This window comes from Stomoxys calcitrans, chromosome 4, assembly GCF_963082655.1.
Source record: "Stomoxys calcitrans chromosome 4, idStoCalc2.1, whole genome shotgun sequence".
Taxonomy (NCBI): Eukaryota; Metazoa; Arthropoda; class Insecta; order Diptera; family Muscidae; genus Stomoxys; species Stomoxys calcitrans.
Genome location: NC_081555.1, coordinates 29,625,538 through 29,644,443, shown reverse-complemented (window position 1 = coordinate 29,644,443; position 18,906 = coordinate 29,625,538). Strand labels below are relative to the sequence as shown.

General features: G+C 34.6%; 1 protein-coding gene across 3 annotated transcripts in view; it reads right to left on the bottom strand.

Moving 5' to 3' along the window:
• The window catches only part of LOC106091229 (general odorant-binding protein 19a), a 75,434-nt gene that overhangs the window by 55,484 nt on the left and 1,044 nt on the right, over positions 1-18,906 (bottom strand). The window lies entirely within an intron of this gene.

The window sequence follows — 18,906 nt, the reverse complement described above, 5'->3', positions numbered from 1 at the left end:
ACGATATGATTGCAATTTTAGTCCAAATTGGCGAACATATATTTGGAAGCTATATTTAAATCTGATCCGATTTCCCATGGAATTCACCCATAATGTCGAGACTTATAAGGGAATCCTTCGTGCAAAATTTCGTGGGAATCGGTTTACAAATGACGATATGATTGCAATTTTAGTCCAAATTGGCGAACATATATATGGAAGCTATATTTAAATCTGATCCGATTTCCCATGAAATTCACCCATAATGTCGAGACTGATAAGAGAATAACTAGTACAAAGTTTCGTGAGAATCGGTTCATAAATGACGATATAATTGCAATTTTAGTCCAAATCGGACGGAGCTATATCCAAATCTGAACCGTTTTTTCCAATTTTAATAGGCTTCGTCTCTAGGTCCAGGAAAATGTGCTGAATATGAAGACGATAGATTGAAAATTGCAACCAAAGTACAGGTACACAAATTATCATGGACAGACGAACAGATGGACATAGCTAAATTGAAGCAGAAAGTGATTCTGAGTCGATCGGTATACTTATCAATGGATCTATCTCTCTTCCTTCTGGGTGTTACAAACAAATTCACTAAGTTATAATACCCTGTACCACAGTAGTGCTGTTGGGTATAAAAATGAATTTGTGTTCCGCATAGACTCAAAAACGGCTGAACCGGTTACCTTGACATTTTCACAGATTGTGTAGGTTGGTCTGGAAGTAACCATAGGCTTTATAATTTTTTGATATCGGAAGTGGGTCGGACCCTTCCACTTACCACAAAAGAACTACCCAAAAATGAAAGTGTACCGATCGGGACAATACGAGACTCACATGAAAGGTACTCTGGAGTAGAGTACGAATTTCATATTAACAAGTAAAAGCGTGCTAAGTTCGGCCGGGCCGAATCTTATATACCCTCCACCATGGAACGCATTTGTCGAGTTCTTTTCCCGGTAAAATGAAAGAATTGCTATGATGTTGGAGCTATAATATCAAGTTATCGTCCGATTAGGAACATAATTGAACTGAATGTTGGAGACCATAATAGAAGTCGTTGTGTAAAGCCAATTTAGCCAATTTGAATAAAAATTGCGTCCTTTAGGGGCTCAAGAAGTAAAATATGTAGATCGGTTTATATGGGAGCGGTATCAGGCTATAGACCGATTCAGACCATAATTGAAAAACTTCAGCCAAATCGGATAATAATTGCGACCTCTAGAGGCTCAAGAAGTCAAGATCCCAGATCGGTTTATATAGCAGCTATATAAGGTTATGCACCAATTTAAACCATACTTGGAACAGATGTTGGAAATCATAACAAAACACTTCATGGGAAATTTCAGCCAAATATGGATAATAATTGAACCCTCTAGAGGCTAAAGAAGTCGAGATCCCAGATCGGTTTATATGTCAGCTTATGAACCGATTTGAACCATACTTAGCATAGTTGTGGGAAGTCATAACAAAACACCTCATGCAAAATTTCAACCAAATCGGATAAGAAATGAGCCCTCTAGTGACTTCTATTCGCCCTCTAGTGACTAGGAGCCAAAATCCGAGATCGGTTTATATGGCAGCTATATCAGGTTATGTACCAATTTAAACCATATTTGGCACAGTTGTTGGAAATCGTAAGAAAACACTTCTTGCATTTCAGCCAAATCGGATAAGAATTGTGTTCTCTAGAGGCTCAAGAAGTCATGATTCAAGAACGGTCTATATGGCAGCTATATCAGGTTATAGACCGATTTGAATAATACTTAGCATAGTTGGTGGAAGTGATAACAAAACACCTCCTGCAAAATTTCGAATCGGATAGGAATTGACATTGACATATAAAAGCTTATGTACCGATTTGAACCACACTTAAGACAGTAGTTAGAAATCATAACAAAACATCTCTTGCAAAATTTCAGCCAAATCGGATAAAAATTTCGCCCTCTAGTGACTCAAGAAGTCAAGATCCAAGATCGACTTAAAATGACATGACGATCAAGAATATATATACTTTATGGTGTCTCAGAGAAATATTTCAAGGAGTTGCAAACAGAATGAAAAAATAAGTATACCCACCTCCTATGGTGGAGGATGTAAAAATTGGGTCCAAGTATTCCTAGTTATTTGGACCCAACCCAAAACTCCATAAAATGGGTTTATTGGACGATAATGACAATATGGAACTCAAATGAAAGGTATTTAGGAGTAGAATACGAATATGGTCAGGAAGGAGGAACAGTCTTTATAAATAGTTCATATCGGAAGGGGGGCGCACCCTCCCCATTATCCAAAAACGCCACCCAAAATCAAAAGTGGACCGGTCGGAACGATATGGATATCATATGAAAGATATTGGAGAGTGGAATACGAATATGGTATTATTCCAAATATACTCCCAAAACTTCCTCAAACAGATATATTGGATGTTCATGTCAATATGGGACTGAAATGAAAGGTATTCGGGAGTAGAATACAAATTTAGCAAAAAAAATTAAGTCCATGTAATGGGTAGTTTGCTCACCCGCAAAAAACCCCCCAAAGGGCATCTTAACCGACCATGGCTTGATGGGACTATAAAAAAAGGAATTGGGGAGTAGATTAGGGTAATGAAATTAAAATTAGTTTTAAAGTATGTAGGTGATGCATAACCTCTTCATATATACATAACTTTGAGAGTAGAAAAGCAATACAGTTTTGGGGCCAAGTGTTTGTGGGTAAGACCTAAAGCATTCGCTAAACTGAACCTATTTCCCAAACATATCAATATGGGGTTCAAGTGAAAGGTTTTTGGAAGTAAAGAACAAATTTGATACCTATTTTAAGGGAAAAGTGGCGGAATGCCAACGCAAGCCCCAGCCCCAAAACGCCACATATTTATCGACCATAACAATTTTGGGCTTAAACGAAAGGCATTTGGGAGTAAAGCTGGAATTTGAAAAATCCAAAATGTCTGCGGTACTTTCCGACCCCAAAAATGCACTCCCCGTCGAATGAATATATAGACCAATCACGACAATGTAGTGCTCAAATGAAACAGGACTTATTTACCGACCATTGTAATATCGTATGGGGCTCATATAAAAGTATTAGAGAGTATAGCACGAAGCTTATATTTACTTCAAAGGCCAAGTGTCTGATTGGCCACCTCACTCCCAAAATGATTTCTTGAGTCCCTGGAAGCCTCAATTTTCATCCGATTTGGCTGAAATTTCGCACATAGTGTTCTGTGCAAAATTTCAGCCAAACCGCACCCATATAAACCGATCTCCCGATTTGACTTCTTGAGCCCTGGAAACATCAACTTTCATCCGATTTGTCTGAAATTTTGCACATAGTGTTCTGTTATGTTTTTCAACAATTGTGTGTAGTACAGTACGAATCGGTCTATAACCTAATATAGCTCCCATATCAACCGATCTCCCTATTTGACCTCATGAGCCCCTGAAAGCATCAATTTTCATCCGATTTGGCTGAACTGTTCTGTTATGACTCTCAACAACTGTGCCAAGTACGGTCCAAATCGGTCTATAACCTATATAGTTCCCATATTTTAGCAGAATCCATGGTGGTGGGTTCCCAAGTTTCGGCCTAGCCGAACTTAGCACGCTTTTACTCGTTTTATTTTGTATTTTTCATCTACTTCGGCGAGATCTTGCATAACACCCCGTATCCACACAGCTTTGTTGGAGCCATACTAAGAGCTATATATTCCGCTTCAGATGATGAAGTTGCTACAGTCTGCCATACACACAAGCCGCAGTAGAGCCATACACTTTGAATAAGTATCCACGACACTTTCCAATACCAAATCTGCATCTGCAAACCCAATAATGGGTTCAGCTTCATCTGTTTTGAACACAAGCTTGGTGGCTGCTGTGTCTTTAAAATACCTTCCAATTCTCTTTAGGTGTTGCAAATGAGTATCTGACGTAAAAACGCCCAAGGTATCCAACTTGATAACAAATGTCTGGTTGTGAACATAGCATTATATACATGAGATTTCCCAGAAGTTCCTTGTATGGCTGTTGAGTTTATTCCTCTTTTCTAATGCTTGCAACTGTAGGCCCTTTTCCATTGGTGTCTTAACTGGATTGCAATCTTGTAGGCCATATTTTTCCAACAACTTTCTAACGCTATGCTCTTGAGATAAAGCCAAGCATCCATTTTCGTTTTCAAACTTTATACCAAGGAAATATTTAAGTGGTCCGTAATCTGACATTTCAAAATTTTCCCTAAGGTTTTCTTTCAGCTAGTTTATGCTTTCGAGTTTACTTTCAACTAAAAGGAGATCATCAGCATACAATATTAAATAGTCTTCCTATTGAGTCAGCAGTCATGTTTCGAACGTAGAAAGCCTAAAGATGTAAGGAAGTCATTGAACTTACTGCTTCAGCATTTGGGTGCTTGTTTAAGTCCATAAAAAAATTCTCCAGTTTACAGCAAATACCGCTCAGGTAGAGTCATGCGTATGTTCACATCCAACTGGCGAAAGAAATATCCATGGTGTATTCCCACCTCTAAAACTATTCGAAGCGTAGTCAACTTTGCAAGAGATGCATAGGTATCAATGTAATCTACTCCATTCTTATGAAGGTATCCTTCCACAACCGGTCTAGCTTTATACTTTGTTGGGGTCCCGTTTTCATTTTCTTTTATTCGGGAGGCCCACTCTGACATCAACAACTTTGATTTAGGAGGAGTGCTGACGATCTTCCAAACTTTATTGTTCTTCATAGAATTAAGCTTGTCCTCTAATGCTTTTTTCCATTGGTCTGTATCTTTCCTGTTGAAAATATCTTCAAAGTTTTCGGGAACATTGTTATGTTTTTTTTCTGCATTGAAGCCTGTTATATATTCGAATAGTTTTGCTGGCGAACGGGATATTCTTCCACTGTTTCTTCTAGCTTCCTGTTGTTCATCTTCATCAGAATCTTCAGAAATTTCAGACACTATCGTTTCGTTTGTATTTTCAACAGCATTTGTTTCTTGGGTATGACTTCACCGTAATTTTCGAAGGAATCACCTTGAGGCATATCACATTCATCACAGCAGCATCATCTCTTCTTCCCCCTCTAGCTCGTGATTGATAATAATATTCGTGTGATCACTTTTAACTTCTTGCAAATTTTACGTCCCGTGGCAATGGGTGCAAACCAATCTCTACCATTTTCTTTTCTTTTGGGTCTAATTTCTTTCTTTTTGCATCTGGGATCCGCACATATGCCTTACTCCCGAAACTTTTATATTTTCTAAAGAAGATTTTCCATTGTACCATATTTCTGGGGGAGTTAGATTGCCATCATTCGGGCGCAAAGCTCGACCTTGAGAGAAAGATGGACATCCGGCGAAATCGCGACGGAACGCATAATGGAACTTTTCAACAAACAAAACCAAGATTTGGCCGTGGGAAAATTGGAGGTTTTCCACGGGGAGGAGAAGGAGGAAGGAACTCTCCTAGTGGTGGGCATTGGTCATGTCTCCGTGAAGAGTTTGGCCAAGACTAAGGGCATGGGGTACTACGGGCCCACGGCCGTCTTTTTCAAGATTGGGAAGACAAGGATAGGCAAATATCCTCATATTGAGCCATCAGGCAGTGCAGTGGTGGGACACTCAATAACGTCTATCGGAAAGGACGACGACGACGAGATTATCGCCGACTCTCTCAATATTGGGAAGGCTAGGATAAGTAAAGGTCCTAATACTAAAACATCAGACAGTGCGGGGACGAGAGACCCAACGCAGCCTAACGAGCAGGGATACGGCGACGGAACCATCAACGACTTTCTCGAGATTAGGGAGACTAGAATGGATAAAGATCCTAGTGCTGAAACATCAGGCAGTGCAGTGATAGAGAACTCAATGTCGCCTAACGCACAGAGAGCCGACGATGAGACAATAACCTACTCTCCAGAAGACCATTTACTCAGGATTTGGAAGACAAGCATAGGCAAAAACCCCAATATTGGAACATCAGGCAGTACAGGGACAGCAGACTCAATACAGCATAACGAATAGGGACCAGATGATGGAATCATTACCGACTTTCTTAAGATTCTGAAGACTAGGATATGCAAAGATCCTAATATTAGAACATCAGGCAGTGCAGTGACAGAAAACCATCACCCACTCCAGATAAACCTCTACCGGAGCGAGGCTGCTACACACGCTCTGATGGAGAAAATCAGCAAGGATAAGATTCACATTGCCTTAATTCAGGAGCCATGGACGACCCGGAACAAAGTTTCTGGACTAAACCATATCAACTACCAATTATTCTATGCTAACTCTGGTACTAAGCCGAGGACCTGCGTTATTTGTCATACAAATTTCAATTATGTATTTTCCCCAGAGTCAACGTCGGTTCCAGCAGTAATCATCACTTTTTAGGCCTTTCGAAGCCTCTCCGACACCACCACCTACGTCGGAGCTGCAACGGTTGGTGATGAAAGCAAAACAGACAGGAAGTGAGGTTCGTATAGGGTGCGATGCGAACTCTCACCACATTTCGTGGGGTAGTACCAACTCTAAAATGCGGGGCCTAGCCCTGACAGAGTTCTTGAGTACTAACGACCTAATAACACTTAATATTGGTAACACTGCTACCATTGGGATTGGAGGGTCTCCATGGAGCATTCCTTCTCAGACCATCGCTACATTAGGTTTAGAATAGCAAGGCCAGCGCCGAATCCGATAAGCTTCGGTTATAAGTTGAAAACCAACTGGACAAAATTCGGAAGACTACTTAGAAGAAGACTTGGGCATGGTTGATAAAGACTGCCCTGCACGAATCCTTCGATGGCGGCATGCATTGACATCGAGAGGTCTTTAAACAATGTACGGGCCGACACACTGATCCAATTCTGAGACCAGTACAGGATGGACCCGGTCTTTAGAAACTAGATAAACCACATGTTAAGGAATAGCTGGATACACAGGGCACCCCACAGTGGGTCACCCCACTCCTAGGGGTGACCACCATATATGATCTATTACGTATGCTGACTAAGTAGGGGATTTTAACCGGTCTGCTACGGGGACGATTTTATAATTACTTCTAAGGGTAAGGATCCGAACAAGCTTTGCAGAAGGGCCGAAAGTATCTTGCAGATGGCATAGAACTGAGCTTAACTTAGGGGTCTCAATGTTAACCCAGAGGAGACTGAAATATGCCTGTTCACGAGGAAGACGAAGTTGTATCAATTTGATGCACCATGTTTCTACAATGGAACGATTTCGATGTCTGAAAAGGTCTCCTAAAACTGGTTAGGAAGTGTCAAATTTAGGAGCTTACCGATAAGGCTTGTGTATGTTGGGCATTATATAGATGGGCCGTAGGCTCGACTTGGGGCTTGGATCCGAGGATAGTTCACTGGCTCTACAGAAGCGTGATTAGACCAATACTCACTTACGCCTCATTAGTTTGGTGGACTGCCATGGAGAAAAAGTGCAAGTTCAGAGAATATGTTGTCTTGACATGGGCGGAGCGATGAGGACCACGCCATCTAGGGTACTGAAGACTATTCTAGATATTCTAGACCCATTAACATACAGAATAAGTGTGAGGCAGCCACTGCAGCTATGAGACTTAAGGCGATGTGAGATTGGATAGAGGATGGGAGCAGCTCATACCATCGAGGTATGATCGAGGCGACGATAGGAAACCTGAACGGAAGGGATGAGACAACACTTAAGGTCGAGTTCGAGGCACTTCTGACAACGGCACAGTATAGTATAGCCAACTGGAAGATCATGTTACACGAATGGATCAAAGCTGGAGGACCGAGTGGGACTGGGGTTCTATAGCGGAGATCCGGACGATGAAGGAATACGTGAGATGGAATGGTGTTAACATTAGGACTTGGAGTTTAAATATCTTTACGAACAGTAAATTGGCCATAGGTTAGGTTTAAGTGGCAGTCTGCCATCAGACTCACTTAGAAGTTTTCGTCCATTGTGATACCACAGGAACAGAAGAAGAAAGATGCCTTCTAGTTCCTACCTTTGAACAATCCAGATAGCTTTAAAAGCCCAACAACTTGCGAATGCTCACATACGCTAAATCAGATAGGTTCTCAAAGAAATGAGAACCTAAAATGGTTTCCATTTCTTTAAGAGCACACATACAGCAGGTGTTCTATAGTCTCTTTTTCTTCAATGTCCTCGCAGCTTCAGCAAAAGTCGTTACTGGCAACATTCAGTCTATCAGCATGTTTAACGATTAGACAGTGACCTGCCATGACGGACACAATACCTGAGACGTCTGTTCTAGCTAATGACAGCAAAGCGGCAGACCTCTTCAAGTCTATATTAGGCCACATAGAAGAAGGAGATTAATTTATTCTCTGAGGATGGCACGATCCGCATTGTTTGGGTGCCGGGCCATAGTAGGGGAAAATGGAAAAACAGACGATTTTGCAGTGAAAGCCAGAGCACTGCCGTCAATAAACTTGGTTAATCCGAGGTCAGAGGTTACTTTATAGTTCTTAGAGCGCACAACAAGCCGTTTACTGGCTTAGGTGTATGCCTATAGTGGCATGGGGCGGATTAATATCTGCACCCTCTTTTCAACCAATCTAACCTAACCTAACCTAACTCAAGCTTTTCGGGTCGACGCAGTCCGAGTTAAGAGGTTGGGCGACGAAAGCGGATGTAACACTGTAGAACAGCGAATCGGTCGGTAGGACGATGAAAATCCCATGGGAAAATCCAGATTGTGAGTAGTCGAGGCAATTGCTGAAAGGAATTAAAAAGGAGGTCAGTATAGCTTTCGGTATCATAACAGGACACATAGGACTACGAACTAACTTATGCAAAATCGGTGCTACAAATAGATGAGACGTTGAATCTTTGCCTTTGTCATTGGTCGGCTTTGACGGCTTAAAGACATTGCCACTTAGGTGGGGACACAATACCAGACATGAACCATCTAAGGATGGTGGCATGTAAAACAATTAGGGATTACGTAAGTACCATGGAATTCCTGACTAAGGTTTTCCTTTTCAAGTATACTTTTTGTTTGTTTAGAGCACACAACAAGCCGATTACGGGTGTATGTCAATAATGGCATGGGGCGCACCCTCTTTCCAACTTAACCTAAGTGAATCCAAGCCTTACAGTTCACTTACCAGCGTTTACATAGCAAAGGACCATGGGCCGAACCTACTAAATTAGATCATTTCTAATTCACATAACATCATTTTGAGAATGATCCCAAAACGCACTATTCGTTGGTAACCCTCCAGATGCTTCTTCGTCAAAATATAGCAACATGAAATCCATGAATTTCTCGGAAAATATGGAGTCACTTGTAAATAGACATAAAGCTTGATGAACTATTTGTATACGACATGCTACAAAAGTTTCATGAAAAAAGATGAGCAGGTGGGTCGTATCGGAGGTAGAAAAATATGATTAATATTCAATAATCAAAAAACAACCACAAAGCAAACACACTCCCACACTTTATTTTAGGAAGATAATGACAGCCTCCGTCCCCGGACCTCATACACAGAGAATAGGCATCTGATATATACAACGGTTTTTGCAAAAGTTAACACAACATGGACAAAGCAAAAATTAGCGAACGCCCACTTTGCCACAGAGAGGTCTTTGTTAGCTTCAGAGAAGCAATGTTAGTCATTCGACATTCATATTCAAGAAATATTTTTGGAGTACAGATATAAACACGATGAATAACTGAATCTTACCTAATAGCTAAGAATACTAAGGCTAAAAACTACTTATCGAAAAAAATGTTTTTTTTTTTTTCTTTCAAAGGAAAATTCGAGAACGTAAAAGGCTAATCATGAGCACCTTGATATATAGAAATATAAATACATACATATACATATTGTTTTTAGAGCAATTTTGCCTTTAGAAAATTTTTGCCTTCAGAAGAAATTGTCTGGAAATTTGGTGTTTAGGAAAAAATTCATTATGAGAAAATTTCATATATATTTTGTCTTTAGAGAAAATTTCATGGAAATTTTGTCTTTAGAGAAAATTTCATGGAAATTTTGTCTTTAGAGAAAATTTCATGGAAATTTAGTCTTTAGAGAAAATTTCATGGAAATTTTGTCTTTAGAGAAAATTTCATGGAAATTTTGTCTTTAGAGAAAATTTCATGGAAATTTTGTCTTTAGAGAAAATTTCATGGAAATTTTGTCTTTAGAGAAAATTTCATGGAAATTTTGTCTTTAGAGAAAATTTCATGGAAATTTTGTCTTTAGAGAAAATTTCATGGAAATTTTGTCTTTAGAGAAAATTTCATGGAAATTTTGTCTTTAGAGAAAATTTCATGGAAATTTTGTCTTTAGAGAAAATTTCATGGAAATTTTGTCTTTAGGGAAAATTTCATGGAAATTTTGTCTTTAGAGAAAATTTCATGGAAATTTTGTCTTTAGAGAAAATTTCATGGAAATTTTGTCTTTAGAGAAAATTTCATGGAAATTTAGTCTTTAGAGAAAATTTCATGGAAATTTAGTCTTTAGAGAAAATTTCATGGAAATTTTGTCTTTAGAGAAAATTTCATGGAAATTTTGTCTTTAGAGAAAATTTCATGGAAATTTTGTCTTTGGAGAAAATTTCATGGAAATTTTGTCTTTAGAGAAAATTTCATGGAAATTTTGTCGTTAGAGAAAATTTCATGGAAATTTTGTCTTTAGAGAAAATTTCATGGAAATTTTGTCTTTAGAGAAAATTTCATGGAAATTTTGTCTTTAGAGAAAATTTCATGGAAAATTTGTCTTTAGAGAAAATTTCATGGAAATTTTGTCTTTGGAGAAAATTTCATGGAAACTTTGTCTTTAGAGAAAATTTTATGGAAATTTTGTTTTTAGAGAAAATTTTATGGAAATTTTGTCTTTAGAGAAAATTTTATGGAAATTTTGTCTTTAGAGAAAATTTCATGGAAATTTTGTCTTTAGAGAAAATTTCATGGAAATTTTGTCTTTAGAGAAAATTTCATGGAAATTTTGTCTTTAGAGAAAATTTCATGGAAATTTTGTCTTTAGAGAAAATTTCATGGAAATTTTGTCTTTAGAGAAAATTTCATGGAAATTTTGTCTTTGGAGAAAATTTCATGGAAATTTTGTCTTTAGAGAAAATTTCATGGAAATTTTGTCTTTAGAGAAAATTTCATGGAAATTTTGTCTTTAGAGAAAATTTCATGGAAATTTTGTCTTTAGAGAAAATTTCATGGAAATTTTGTCTTTAGAGAAAATTTCATGGAAATTTTGTCTTTAGAGAAAATTTCATGGAAATTTTGTCTTTAGAGAAAATTTTATGGAAATTTTGTCTTTAGAGAAAATTTTGTCTTTAGAGAAAATTTCATGGAAATTTTGTCTTTATAGAAAATTTAATGGAAATTTTGTCTTTAGAGAAAATTTCATGGAAATTTTGTCTTTAGAGAAAATTTCATGGAAATTTTGTCTTTAGAGAAAATTTCATGGAAATTTTGTCTTTAGAGAAAATTTCATGGAAATTTTGTCTTTAGAGAAAATTTCATGGAAATTTTGTCTTTAGAGAAAATTTCATGGAAATTTTGTCTTTAGAGAAAATTTCATGGAAATTTTGTCTTTAGAGAAAATTTCATGGAAATTTTGTCTTTAGAGAAAATTTCATGGAAATTTTGTCTTTAGAGAAAATTTCATGGAAATTTTGTCTTTAGAGAAAATTTTATGGAAATTTTGTCTTTAGAGAAAATTTTATGGAAATTTTGTCTTTAGAGAAAATTTTGTCTTTAGAGAAAATTTCATGGAAATTTTGTCTTTATAGAAAATTTAATGGAAATTTTGTATTTAGAGAAAATTTCATGGATATTTTGTCTTTGGAGAAAATTTCATGGAAATTTTGTCTTTAGAGAAAATTTCATGGAAATTTTGTCTTTAGAGAAAATTTCATGAAAATTTTGTCTTTAGAGAAAATTTTATGAAAATTTTGCCTTTAGAGAAAATTTCATGGAAAATTTGTCTTTAGAGAAAATTTCATGGAAATTTTGTCTTTGGAGAAAATTTCATGGAAATTTTGTCTTTAGAGAAAATTTCATGGAAATTTTGTCTTTAGAGAAAATTTCATGGAAGTTTTGTCTTAGAGAAATTTTCATGGAAATTTTGTCTTAGAGAAATTTTCATGGAAATTTTTCTTTAGAAAAAATTTTATGGAAATTTTGTCTTTAGAGAAAATTTCATGGAAATTTTGTCTTTAGAGAAAATTTCATGGAAATTTTGTCTTTAGAGAAAATTTCATGGAAATTTTGTCTTTAGAGAAAATTTTATGGAAATTTTGTCTTTAGAGAAAATTTTATGGAAATTTTGTCTTTAGAGAAAATTTTGTCTTTAGAGAAAATTTCATGGAAATTTTGTCTTTAGAGAAAATTTCATGGAAATTTTGTCTTTAGAGAAAATTTCATGGAAATTTTGTCTTTAGAGAAAATTTCATGGAAATTTTGTCTTTAGAGAAAATTTCATGGAAATTTTGTCTTTAGAGAAAATTTCATGGAAATTTTGTCTTTAGAGAAAATTTCATGGAAATTTTGTCTTTAGAGAAAATTTCATGGAAATTTTGTCTTTGGAGAAAATTTCATGGAAATTTTGTCTTTAGAGAAAATTTCATGGAAATTTTGTCTTTAGAGAAAATTTCATGGAAATTTTGTCTTTAGAGAAAATTTTATGGAAATTTTGTCTTTAGAGAAAATTTTATGGAAATTTTGTCTTTAGAGAAAATTTTGTCTTTAGAGAAAATTTCATGGAAATTTTGTCTTTATAGAAAATTTAATGGAAATTTTGTATTTAGAGAAAATTTCATGGATATTTTGACTTTGGAGAAAATTTCATGGAAATTTTGTCTTTAGAGAAAATTTCATGGAAATTTTGTCTTTAGAGAAAATTTCATGAAAATTTTGTCTTTAGAGAAAATTTTATGAAAATTTTGTCTTTAGAGAAAATTTCATGGAAATTTTGTCTTTAGAGAAAATTTCATGGAAATTTTGTCTTTGGAGAAAATTTCATGGAAATTTTGTCTTTAGAGAAAATTTCATGGAAATTTTGTCTTTAGAGAAAATTTCATGGAAGTTTTGTCTTAGAGAAATTTTCATGGAAATTTTGTCTTTAGAGAAAATTTCATGGAAATTTTGTCTTTAGAGAAAATTTCATGGAAATTTTGTCTTTAGAGAAAATTTCATGGAAATTTTGTCTTTAGAGAAAATTTCATTGAAATTTTGTCTTTAGAGAAAATTTTATGGAAATTTTGTCTTTATAGAAAATTTTATGGAAATTTTGTCTTTAGAGAAAATTTCATGGAAATTTTGTCTTTAGAGAAAATTTCATGGAAATTTTGTCTTTAGAGAAAATTTCATGGAAATTTTGTCTTTAGAGAAAATTTCATGGAAATTTTGTCTTTAGAGAAAATTTCATTGAAATTTTGTCTTTAGAGAAAATTTTATGGAAATTTTGTCTTTATAGAAAATTTTATGGAAATTTTGTTTTTAGAGAAAATTTTATGGAAATTTTGTCTTTAGAGAAAATTTTATGGAAATTTTGTCTTTAGAGAAAATTTCATGGAAATTTTGTCTTTAGAGAAAATTTCATGGAAATTTTGTCTTTAGAGAAAATTTCATGGAAATTTTGTCTTTAGAGAAAATTTCATGGAAATTTTGTCTTTAGAGAAAATTTCATGGAAATTTTGTCTTTGGAGAAAATTTCATGGAAATTTTGTCTTTAGAGAAAATTTCATGGAAATTTTGTCTTTAGAGAAAATTTCATGGAAATTTTGTCTTTAGAGAAAATTTCATGGAAATTTTGTCTTTAGAGAAAATTTCATGGAAATTTTGTCTTTAGAGAAAATTTTATGGAAATTTTGTCTTTAGAGAAAATTTCATGGAAATTTTGTCTTTAGAGAAAATTTTATGGAAATTTTGTCTTTAGAGAAAATTTTGTCTTTAGAGAAAATTTCATGGAAATTTTGTCTTTATAGAAAATTTAATGGAAATTTTGTCTTTAGAGAAAATTTCATGGAAATTTTGTCTTTAGAGAAAATTTCATGGAAATTTTGTCTTTAGAGAAAATTTCATGGAAATTTTGTCTTTAGAGAAAATTTCATGGAAATTTTGTCTTTAGAGAAAATTTCATGGAAATTTTGTCTTTAGAGAAAATTTCATGGAAATTTTGTCTTTAGAGAAAATTTCATGGAAATTTTGTCTTTAGAGAAAATTTCATGGAAATTTTGTCTTTAGAGAAAATTTCCATGAAATTTTGTCTTTAGAGAAAATTTCATGGAAATTTTGTCTTTAGAGAAAATTTTATGGAAATTTTGTCTTTAGAGAAAATTTTATGGAAATTTTGTCTTTAGAGAAAATTTTGTCTTTAGAGAAAATTTCATGGAAATTTTGTCTTTATAGAAAATTTAATGGAAATTTTGTATTTAGAGAAAATTTCATGGATATTTTGTCTTTGGAGAAAATTTCATGGAAATTTTGTCTTTAGAGAAAATTTCATGGAAATTTTGTCTTTAGAGAAAATTTCATGAAAATTTTGTCTTTAGAGAAAATTTTATGAAAATTTTGCCTTTAGAGAAAATTTCATGGAAATTTTGTCTTTAGAGAAAATTTCATGGAAATTTTGTCTTTGGAGAAAATTTCATGGAAATTTTGTCTTTAGAGAAAATTTCATGGAAATTTTGTCTTTAGAGAAAATTTCATGGAAGTTTTGTCTTAGAGAAATTTTCATGGAAATTTTGTCTTAGAGAAATTTTCATGGAAATTTTTCTTTAGAAAAAATTTTATGGAAATTTTGTCTTTAGAGAAAATTTCATGGAAATTTTGTCTTTAGAGAAAATTTCATGGAAATTTTGTCTTTAGAGAAAATTTCATGGAAATTTTGTCTTTAGAGAAAATTTTATGGAAATTTTGTCTTTAGAGAAAATTTTATGGAAATTTTGTCTTTAGAGAAAATTTTGTCTTTAGAGAAAATTTCATGGAAATTTTGTCTTTAGAGAAAATTTCATGGAAATTTTGTCTTTAGAGAAAATTTCATGGAAATTTTGTCTTTAGAGAAAATTTCATGGAAATTTTGTCTTTAGAGAAAATTTCATGGAAATTTTGTCTTTAGAGAAAATTTCATGGAAATTTTGTCTTTAGAGAAAATTTCATGGAAATTTTGTCTTTAGAGAAAATTTCATGGAAATTTTGTCTTTGGAGAAAATTTCATGGAAATTTTGTCTTTAGAGAAAATTTCATGGAAATTTTGTCTTTAGAGAAAATTTCATGGAAATTTTGTCTTTAGAGAAAATTTTATGGAAATTTTGTCTTTAGAGAAAATTTTATGGAAATTTTGTCTTTAGAGAAAATTTTGTCTTTAGAGAAAATTTCATGGAAATTTTGTCTTTATAGAAAATTTAATGGAAATTTTGTATTTAGAGAAAATTTCATGGATATTTTGACTTTGGAGAAAATTTCATGGAAATTTTGTCTTTAGAGAAAATTTCATGGAAATTTTGTCTTTAGAGAAAATTTCATGAAAATTTTGTCTTTAGAGAAAATTTTATGAAAATTTTGTCTTTAGAGAAAATTTCATGGAAATTTTGTCTTTAGAGAAAATTTCATGGAAATTTTGTCTTTGGAGAAAATTTCATGGAAATTTTGTCTTTAGAGAAAATTTCATGGAAATTTTGTCTTTAGAGAAAATTTCATGGAAGTTTTGTCTTAGAGAAATTTTCATGGAAATTTTGTCTTTAGAGAAAATTTCATGGAAATTTTGTCTTTAGAGAAAATTTCATGGAAATTTTGTCTTTAGAGAAAATTTCATGGAAATTTTGTCTTTAGAGAAAATTTCATTGAAATTTTGTCTTTAGAGAAAATTTTATGGAAATTTTGTCTTTATAGAAAATTTTATGGAAATTTTGTCTTTAGAGAAAATTTCATGGAAATTTTGTCTTTAGAGAAAATTTCATGGAAATTTTGTCTTTAGAGAAAATTTCATGGAAATTTTGTCTTTAGAGAAAATTTCATGGAAATTTTGTCTTTAGAGAAAATTTCATTGAAATTTTGTCTTTAGAGAAAATTTTATGGAAATTTTGTCTTTATAGAAAATTTTATGGAAATTTTGTCTTTAGAGAAAATTTCATGGAAATTTTGTCTTTAGAGAAAATTTCATGGAAATTTTGTCTTTAGAGAAAATTTCATGGAAATTTTGTCTTTAGAGAAAATTTCATGGAAATTTTGTCTTAGAGAAAAGTTCATGGAAAAGTTCATGGAAATTTTGTCTTAGAGAAAATTTTATGGAAATTTTGTCTTTAGAGAAAATTTCATGGATATTTTGTCTTTAGAGAAAATTTCATGGAAATTTTGTCTTTAGAGAAAATTTTGTAGAAATTTTGTCTTTAGAGAAGGTTTTTTAGAGAAAATTTCATGGACATTTTGTCTTTAGAGAAATTTTTATGGACATTTTGTCTTTAGAGAAAATTTCATGGATATTTTGTCTTTAGAGAAAATTTCATGGAAATTTTGTCTTTAGAGAAAATTTCGTGGAAATTTTGTCTTTAGAGAAAATTTCGTGGAAATTTTGTCTTTAGAGAAAATTTCGTGGAAATTATGTCTTTAGAGAAAATTTCGTGGAAATTTTGTCTTTAGAGAAAATTTCGTGGAAATTTTGTCTTTAGAGAAAATTTCGTGGAAATTTTGTCTTTAGAGAAGGTAAGGTTAAGTGGCAGTTTGCCATCAGACTCGTCCATTGTGATACCACAGAAGCAGAAGTAGCCTTCTAGTTCCTACCGTTGAACCATTCAGATCGCTTTAAAAAGCTCAATAACTTGCGAACGTTCATATCCGCTAAACCAGACAGGTTCTCAAACAAATGAGAACCTAATGTGGAACTCCTTCTGACTGCAAGTGCGGGACACACACACAGAAGGTGTTCTATAGTCTCTTCTTCTTCGATGTCCTCACAGCTTCTGTGTGTCAGCATCTTTTCCGATTAGACAGTGACTTGTCATGACAGACACAAAAGCTGACACCAATGACAGCAAAGCAGTAGACCTCTTCAAATCTATACAGGATTCACTAATAGACTAATAGACTTGGCTTAACCTTATTCAGTGAATCCTGAAATCTATATTAGGCAACATAGTTTTGGAATGCTCATAGCCTCCTCTTTGTGACCATCTGTCATTCGTTGTCTTTCGGGACTGGTCCTGAAAATTTAGCTTATTTCTCGCTAGAGGCATACCCACAGATTCCAGTATCGCTGGAATGTGTGATTTCTTAATTGCCAGGATCTCCGCTTGATACACACTGCATTGGTCGGGTAAGCTTTTTGATATGACCAGTTCAAGATCTTTAGAGTACGACCCAAAGACCACCTGGTCGTTAAATTTGGAACCATTCGTATAGAAGTCTATGTAACTTTTATTACCAGGGATATCGTAGTTCCAATCGATTCTATCAGGAATAGTGGTACAGTACTTTTTATCAAAAAGCGGCTCAGGTAGGGTGTAATCCACACTGCCTGGAACATCGGATATTATAACAAGGATAACACAGTGTCCGTAGCCGCCACATAACCAATGAGAAAGCTCCCTTAACCTCACGATTGCGCTCATCATTCACAGTTACGTTACGATTCCTATCATATTTGAAGAAGTACGGTCCAATGATGCCACCAGCCCATAAATCGCACCAACTGTGACTTTTTCCGGATGTATTTGTAGCTCTTGCAATGCTTCTGCTTTACTACAAAATCTACAATTTTGCTTATGTACGTACCTACTGAGCCAAAAATGAGCTTCGTCGTAAAATAGAAGGTGCAAAATTTCAGCCAATTCGGATGAAAATTGAAGCTTTCAGGGGGTGAAGAAGCCAAATCGTGGAGATCGGTTTATATGGGAGCTATATCAGGTTCTTGACCGATTTGGTTTGTACTTGGCACAGTTGTTGGAAGTCATAACAGAACACTATGTGCAAAATCGGACAAAAATTGTGGCTTCCATGGACTCAAGAAGACAAATCGGGAGATCAGTTTATATGGGAGCATATCCAAATCTGAACCGATGTGGCCCATTTGTAATCCCCAACGACCAACACCACCAGAAAGTGTCTGTGCAAAATTTCAAGCGGCTAGTTATGTATACGCGTTCGATCTCTATTGTGATTTTGACAGACGGACGGACGGACATGGCTAGTTCGAATCAGAATGTCGAGACGATCAAGAATATATATACTTTATGGGGTATGACTAGTATACTCCCATCCTATGGTGGTGGGTATAAAAATATTTTTAATGTTTTCTACCTCCCCACAAATTCGCTGTGGGCGAATTTTTAAAGAAAAAAAGATTGGGAAATCAATTTGCTGGTCCGAGATTCGAACTCGGGACCTTTGTATTGTAAATCTCTGCTGTAAAATCACGCCCATGTGTTAGAATATTGTGTCTTTAAGTAGAATATGTCAAACATAAACACCAAAGCATGGCCATCTTTGATGAAATAGAATTAAAGTTTGGTTTTGTGTTGTTAGCTAATATTGAAAGGAGAAAATAGTGTAATAGGGTAGGTTAGGTTAGGTTGAAAAGATGGTCCAGACACAAATCCGCCCCATGCCACTGTGGACATACACTTAAGCCAGTATTGGTCTTGTTGTGCGCTCTAAAAAAAAAACTCTAAAAAGAAAATGTTAAGTTAGGAATTCCGTGCTACTTACAAAATCCTTAATTATTTTCAATACCACTCCCCAAAGTTGGTTCATGTCTGGTATTGTGTCAATACCAGACATGAACCAACCTAAGTGCCGACAGATACCGGCACTTAGGTGGAGACACAATAGACAATACAATAGAGACACAATCCAACGTCTCATCTTCCCCGCATGCTTTCACTTGCCGCGCCGATTTTGCATAAGTGAGCTCGAAGTCCTATGTGTCCCGTTAT